We start from the raw sequence: 8,768 nt of genomic DNA on the forward strand, positions 1-8,768 counted from the left end.
TATCCTAAATCTTTTGTTGTTATTTCAACAATCTTCACAGCATTTTCACTAAGGAGTAGACTCCATCTCAAGAAGCCACTTTCTTTGCTTATCCATAATAGGCAGCTCCTCATCCTTTAAATTTTACCATAACATTGTAGCAATGCAGTCACATGTTTAGGCTCTACCTCCAATTTAGTTCTCTTGCTATTTTCATCACATCTGTAATTAATTCCTCCTCTGAGGTCCAGGGTTCCTCCTGGACCCCTCAAAGTCATCCATAAGAATCGGAATCAACTTTTTCCAAACTCCTACTAACGTTGATATTTTGATCTCTTCTGATGAATCACAAATTTTCTTAATGGCATCTAGAATGACAAATCTTTCCCATAAGATTTTCCATTTATTTTGTTCAGATCCATTAGAGGAATCACTATCTATGGCAGCTATAGCCTTTAAAAAATATATTTCTTAAATAATAGGATTTGAAAGCTGGAATTACTCCTTGATCCAAGAGCTGCAGAACAGATGTGTTAACAGGCGTGGAAGCACTACTCTGTTGTACATCTCCGCTGGAGTGCTTGGGTGATCAGGTGCCTTGCTAATGAGCAGCAATATTTTGAAAGAATTTTTTTTCCTGAACAGCATGTCTAAGAAGTAGGTTTAAAATATTCAGCAAACCGTGTCATAAACAGATCTGCAGTCATGCAGGCTTTGTTGTTCTACTTATAGAGCACAGGCAGAGTAGATTTAGCATAATTTTTAAGGGCCCTGGGATTTTGGGAATGGTAAATGAGCATTAGCTTCAATTTAAAGTTATCAACTACATAGTCCCTAACAAGAGAGTCACCCTGTCATTTGACGCTTTGAAGCCCAGCACTGACTTCTCCTCTTATGCCTTGAAAGTCCTAGCTGGCATCATCTTTCAATATAAGACTGTGTTATCTATGAACTAACCTCTTCTAGCTTCAGACTTTTCTTCTGCAGCTTCCTCACCTCTCTCAGCCTTCATGGAATTGAAGAGAGTTAGGGCCTTGCTCTGGATTAACCTTTGGCTTAAGGGAATGCTGTGGCTGTTTTGATCTTCTGTCCATACTGTTCAAACTTTCCCCATATCAGCAATAAGACTGTTTTCCTTTCTAATTATTCATGTGTTCACTGGAGTAGCACTTTTAATTTCCTTCAAGAACCTTTTTGCAACTTGGCTAACTGGCCCAAGAGGTCTAGCTTTTGACCTATCCTGGCTGTCAACATGCCTCTCTCACTGAGCTTAATCATTTCTAGCTTTTGACTTAGCATGAGAGATGTGAAACTCTTCCTTTCATTTGAACACTTAGAGACCTTGGTAGGATTATTAATTGGCTTAATTTCAATATTATTTTGTCTCAGAGAATTGAGATGCCTAAGGAGAGAGAGAGAGTGGCTAGGATATGGTCAGTGCATGGAACAGTCAGAATACACACAGTATTTAAGCATTAAATTTGCCATCTTATACAGGCAATTTGGTTGTGGTCCTCCAAAGCAATTATAATAACATCAAATACCACAGATTACAGATCAATGAAAAAAATATAATAATAATAAAAATAAAATTTCAAATACTGTGAGGATTACCAAAATAACACAGAGACACAGAGTGGACCACTGCTGTTGGAAAAACAGTGCTAAGAGACTTGTTCAACACAGGGTATCACAAACCTTCAATTTGCAAAACAAACAAAAAAAATAATGTCTGAACAGTGCAATAAAATGAGATATGCCTGTAATAAAGAGAAATATAAAGTGGAGAAGGAGAAGCAGAGAAGGAAAAAAAGAATGAGACTAAAGAGGAGAAGTAGGGGAAGCAGATGGAGAAGAAAAGGATGAAAGACGGGGAGGAACTTTACTTGGTGGTCCAGTGGTTAAGACTGCACTTCCAATGCAAAGTGGGCAGGTTTAATCCCTGGTCTGGGAGCTAAGACCCCGCATGCCTTGTGGTATGACCCTCCCTGGCCGACTTCCCCCGCCCCCGCCAAGAAAAGGGAACACAGTGCCAGGCATTATTCTAAGCAATTTATCTCATTAAATCTTTATAACAACCCCAAATGGAAAACGGTAGTCACACAGTCATGTCCGACTCTTTGCGACCCCATGGACTGAAGCCCGCCAGGTTCCTCTGTCCATGGGATTCTTCAGGCAAGAATACTGGAGTGGGTTGCCATTCCCTCCTCCAGCAATGCCAAGGTAGGGTTTATTGTGTGTGTGTATGTGCATGCTCAGTCACTCCTTCATGCCCAACTCCTTGTGACCCTATGGACGGCTATGATCCTCTGTCCATGGAATTTTCCTGGCCAGAACACTGGAGTGGGTTTCCATCTCCTCTTCGAGGCGATCTTCCTGACCCAGGGAATGAACCGGTGTCTCTTGCATTTCCTGCATTGGCAGGGAGATTCCTTAACACAGGCATCATTTGAAAAGTCCAGAGTCTATTATTATTCCCATTTTACAAAAGAGCCTCTTACCATTTGAAAAGCATACTCAAAATGACAAACAGTAGACAAGGTGATGGAGTCTACAATGATTCTATTGACCTTTAGCTTTGTCTGAAAACTACCGTCAGATAGAAGTTACACATAATCTACTAGTTACACAAGCAACAGGTAGGTGTCCTTAACACAGCTGTCTAACACCCTGGTTTGTCTATCATGCAGCTTTAGGAACAGAAGAATTCGATTCATGTGAAATAGCATAGAGGCACCACTGAGTACTTCTCTAACATACTGTATTAGAAATCTTTGTGAAAGTTGGTATGGATTAAGGAACTTGAGTACTGATGATAATTGATGACATGATGAGCAAAACAAACTTCTCTAAAATATATTCATACATCTTTTTCTCTTGTAGGCTATTTAGTTTTTTTCCTTTTCCTTTACTTTTGATTCCTACAGCAGACATTGTGGTGGTGGTTTAGTCACTAAGTCATATCTGACTCTTGTGACCCCATAGACTATAGCCCGCCAGGCTCCTCTATCCATGGGATTTTCCAGGGCAAGAATACTGGAGTGGGTTGCCATTTCCTTCTCCAGGGGATCCACCCAACCCAGGAATCAAACCCGGATCTCCTGAATTGCAGGCAGATTCTTTTACCAACTGAGCTACAAGAACATTAGCCACTTGTTTACCTCGTCTCCCCTGACCTCATGTACAGAATCTGTATCCTCCTCATTCTTTTTGGCACTTTGTCACCTATGCTGAATCCAGAAAACAAAATTCAAAGGCATTAGAGACAATGAGGTTAATTAAGGGAGGGGATATGAGACCAGAGAAAAACAGTCAAGAGCAGCCCTGGGGGGAGGACCTGTTTCCCCATCAACAGATACACACAACAATGTCTTTGAGCTGTTTTGCAGATACTGAAACCCCTTGCAGGTGGCAGAAGTTGAAATGGTGTGCACACAAGCATGTAGACCCCAGACCAGTTGGAACTGAAGGTTGCTGATGTTGACTCTTGCCTCACCACCAACCCATCAGAAGAATGTCCATGAGCTGATCACACCCTCTTTGAACATTTACTATAAAACTTCTCACAATCTTCTCCGAGTTGGGACACACAGTTTGGAAGGCATTAGCCTGCTGTGGCCCACTTTGCCTGGCAAAGTAACAAAGCTATCCTTTTCTACTTCACCCAAAACTCTGTTCCAAGATTCAATGTGGCACTGGTAGACAGAGAAGCTGAGCTTTTGGCATCAGTTCTGGCTCAGAGTCTCTCAGGAGATTGTAGTCTAGCTATCAGCTAGGGTTGCAGTTTTCTGAAGACTTGACTGGGCGAGAAGGTCCTCTTTCACATGATTTATTACACAGCTGTTGGCAGGATCCTTTAGTTTCTCAGTCCATAGAATTCTCCATAACACTATTGTGTGCTCTCACAAATGGCAACTGGCTTCCCCTAGAGCAAGTAATCCAAAGAAAGAGCAATAAGAAAGCCACACTGCCCTTTATCAACTGGTATCCAAAAGTCACTCATTTTTCACCTGCACCTTTTTTCCTATTCATTAGAAGCATGTCACAAAGTCCCGCACACACTCAAAGGCAGGATTGCTACACATTACTTTTAGATGGCTGCATCAAAGAATTTGTGGAAATACTTTAACCCACCACAAAAGAGGAAAAATAACTCTAGGAAATTATAAACATGATCAAAGCATGACCATCAGAATAAAAATTTAATATCCAAGTTAAAAGGTTAAGTTGAGAATAGTTGACAAAAAGTCAGGGATGGTTACTCTCAAAAAAAAAAAAAGGAAAAAAAATAATAAAGCTTTAATCCAAATGCTCAAATTTCCAACTAGTTGGAATTTCAGGAAGAGAAAACAAAAAAAGTAAAAGGGTGGATAATTAAAATTTTTCCCAGAATTGAAGGACACACATCTCTAACTTTACGAAAGAACTTCCCCACTGCCAAGCAACAACATGAAAAATGACCAAACCAACACATGATAACATTGGAAATAAAGAGAAGATTCTAAAAGCTCCCACAGTGGATTTTTTTTTTTTTTTTAGTTACAAGTTTCCAAGCACCACCCATGTGGTAATCAAATTTCAGTTTTGATTATTTGCATAGGACCAAGTCTTTGTATCTATTTAGCTCCCCAAATGTTTTTTAAATATTAGTCAAATTTAGGGCTTCTCTGGTGGATCAGGGGTGAAGAATCCGCCAGCCAATGCATAAGACATGGATTCAATCCTTCATCATGGAAGATTCCACAAGCTTCAGAGCAATTAAACCCATGTGCCACAGCTATTGAGTCTGTGCTCTAGAGCCTGGGAACCACAGCTACTGAAGCCTGCATGCCCTAGAGTCTGTGCTCAGCAGCAAGAGGAGACACTGCAGTGAGAAGCCTGCACACCACAAAGAGAGTAGCCTCCCCACCCTGCCCTCTGCAACCAGAGGAAAGTCCCCACAGCAACGAAGACTCAGCAGAGCCCAAAAAATTAACAATAATAAGTAAATTATTTTTTAAAATTAGTCAAGTTTGGAAATCATTGGTTTAAAGCGTTTTGAGGAGAGTGAGATAAATATTTTCATATTCAAGTATCACTTTTCTCTAAAGTAGTTGAATATATTTTCCCATTATTCTTCTATAAATGAATCCAGTTTTTTGTGGGTGGTAGAATTATCCTCATTTTATAGCATCATGGTGGAAAGAGGAGGGGGGGAATTTCTAAAGCACACCTACAACTAAATTTTAGTTCCATGTAACCTTTATAGATTTACACACTAGGAAAGGAAACCTCTTTTCTAACAGCATTAAAAAAAGAGTAAAAGGAAATGACTTAAACTAAACTACAGCAGAATAGCCTTTAGAGTAAGGAAGTTTCCTGACATTGAGATTTGTCCAACACTAACATGGGTTTCTAGGGATGTTATGAAATATTCACCTTGGAGAGTTTTTAGAAAATGCTTCCCAACTGTCTGAGTTTAGAGGATAAGCCTGAAGAGAAGAAGATGGCCAGGAAGACTAAGTAAATTTGTTTACTCAGTAAGTTCTTGTTGAACTACCGCTAAGTGTCTGGTACTATGCTAAATGTTGGGGGGTATTTTTAAGACAGCATTTTTCAAATTTATTTGATCATAGAATACTCCAATGAAAATGTGCAAATAGATCTCCACCAAGAGGAATTTCTAATATATAATGCTTATTTGTATAAAAAGAAAACAAAAAAAGAGTCTCACAGATTAATTGCTGCAAGAAAATAAAAAGTAATATTTATTCACAAAACTAACCAAGCTTAAAACAGCTTTCATTTCAGATTCTTATTATAATATGATACACATTTATAAATTACATTTACATAAAATTATCAACTATACTCTTTCAGAACTTGCAATTGATCAATGTGATCTGTGTAAGATAAATATACAAATCTGATCTTTTCTATAACCAGTTAGAAATATATCTTGTACTGATGACTTTGATAAATGGAGAATGCAAGTTCCAGTATCGTAAAATATCAGTTCCTCTCAATTTAACCTATAAATTCAGTGCAATTTTATTGCATATGGATGAGCAGGTGACTTTATACAATATGGAAAACTGATTATAAGTTCATCAAGAAGAATAAATGCATCACAATAGACAGAAATGGATGACACATTGATCATAGAAGTTAAAGTTCTCTTCTTCCAAAGTCCCACCTAAAAATAACATTAAATGAATTCTTGAAAAAGATCATAAATAAAATTCCAGGGAAAAGGAGGGCAATAGGGAAAAGGACAGTGGCAAATGATACCAGCAAATTTTTGGAAGATGGAAAACAGAGATAATAACAGAGAAGAGGATACCATAAGTTAAGATGCCTCTCAAAGAGAAGCATGTCAATTTACCTTACTGAATTCCTGACAGGCTCAAAATACAGATGAATCAGACACTGGTTATGGGGATGAGAGTCAGGGATGAAAACAGAGAAACTGGCCAAAAGTTTGTATGCAGAATAACTAGAATAGCAGGTTCTCTACGTCTGTGTCTCTACTTCTGCTTTGTAAATAGGATTGTCTATACCAATTTTCCTGACTTAATATATATGCATTAATATACAGTATTTGTTTTTTCTCATTCTGATTTACTTCACCCGGTATGACAGTCTCGAGTTCCATGCACACCTTTACAAATGACCCAGTTTCACTTCTTTTATGGCTGAGTAATATTCCATTGTATATATGTACCAAATCTTTTCTATTCATTTCTCTGCTGATGGACATTTAGGTTATTTCCCTGTCCTGGCTATTGTAAATTGTTCTGCAATGAATACTGGTATGCGTGTGTCATTTTGAACAAGCCCAGTAGTGGGATTGTTGAGTCATATAGTAGTTCTATTTTTAGTTTTTTAAGAAACTTCCATACTGTTCTTCATAGTGGTTGCACCAATTTATATTCCTGCTAACAGTGCAGGAGGGTTCCCTTTTCTCCACAACCTCTCCAGCATTTATTATTGTAGATTTCAGGGGGAAGAGAAGTGTGGGATGAACTGAGAGACTAGGATTGACATATATATGCTAATGATACTATGCATAAAATAGGTAACTAATGAGAACCCACTCTATAGGACAGAAAACTGTACTCAATGTTTTGCAATGACCTAATTGGGAAGAAAATCCAAAATAAAAAAAGAGGAGATGTATGTATATGTATAGCTGATTCACTTTATGCATTACAGTAGAAACTATAGCACAACATTGTAAAACAACTACTCCAATAATTTTTTTTTTTTTTAAAAAGGTGATATCCTCAATTCAGCATAGCCACATCACTATCGTCTCAGAAGAAATTGAAATCAGGAATCTCTATGCTTAGACAAGCAGGTACAGCGCAGTGTAGGAAAGAAGTACATTGTAAAAACCTCAGTTTTGAGTAGTGAGGAGCCAGGATCTTTCCTTCAACGTAGGAATTCCAAGAATCAGACACATATCTCACAAGCAGAAGATTAGAGGATCCTTTTTTTTTTAAGAAACTAAATAGCTCTGGGGACAATCACTTACTAATATTAATGCTAATATCTAGGAATTCTAATAGCTGAATCACCCTACTCTGAAGCTTGCCACTCAGCTTTTTTAGCATTTGATTCTAAAATATAAATTTTATATATTTATACATAAATATATGAGAGGATCTCCCTGGTGGTCCAGTGGTTGGGACTTCGCCTCCTGGGTGTGTGGTGTATGAGTTCAGGCCCTGGTCAGGCAGCTAAGATCCCACATGCCTTACAGCCAGGGAATCAAGGCATAGAGCAGAAGCAGTATTGTGGCAGTTTCAATAAAGACTTTAAAAATAATCCACATCAAAAAAATTAAAACATAGGGACTTCCCTGGTAGCCCAGAAGTTAAGAATCCACCCTGCAATGCAAGGGACATGGGTTCAATCCCTGGCCAGGAAACTACGGTCTGACATGCTACAGAGCAACTAAGTCTGCATGCCACTACTACTGACCCAATGTGCCACAATTAAAGAGTCCGTAGTCTGCAACAAAAGAGCCTGCGGGACGCAACAAAGATCCCAAGTGCTGCAACTAAGACTCCACACAGCCAAGTAAATAAATAAACAAAATTTTTGTTAATTAAAATATAAATGGATGCTCTGGGTCACTAAACATTTGAGGATACTTTTTCAGTTCAGTTCAGTCACTCAGTCATGTCCAACTCTTTGCAACCCCATGAACCGCAGCACACCAGGCCTCCCTGTCCATCACCAACTCTCAGAGCTTGCTCAAACTCATGTCCATTGAGTCGGTGATGCCATCCAACCATCTTGTCCTCTCTCATCCCCTTCTCCTCCTGCCTTCAATCTTTCCCAGCATCAGGGTCTTTTCCAATAAGGCAGTTCTTCACATCAGGTGGCCAAAGTATTAGAGTTTCAGCTTCAACATCAGTCCTTCCAGTGAACACTCAGGATGGGTGGTTGGATCTCCTTTAGGATGGACTGGTTGGATCTCCCTGCAGTCCAAGGGACTCTCAAGAGGATACTTTCTAACACGTAATAAATACTGAAATGAACAATACATAGAGGTGGGGAGTGAGTGTAGGGGGAAGGAACCCCAATCTAGATGCAAGAAAACATACAAATGAAAATACTCAGGCAATTTGTTATGATCATTGATGGGTAAAGGGACAACACTGTGTGTGTGTGTGTGTGTGTGTGTGTGTGATTTTAAAAAAAACTTCTTTATTGGAGTACAGTTGATTTACAATGTTGTGTTAACTTCAGGTGTACAGAAAAGTGAATCAGTTATGCACATACATATATCCACTCTTTTC

This window comes from Dama dama, chromosome 19, assembly GCF_033118175.1.
Source record: "Dama dama isolate Ldn47 chromosome 19, ASM3311817v1, whole genome shotgun sequence".
Classification (NCBI taxonomy): Eukaryota; Metazoa; Chordata; class Mammalia; order Artiodactyla; family Cervidae; genus Dama; species Dama dama.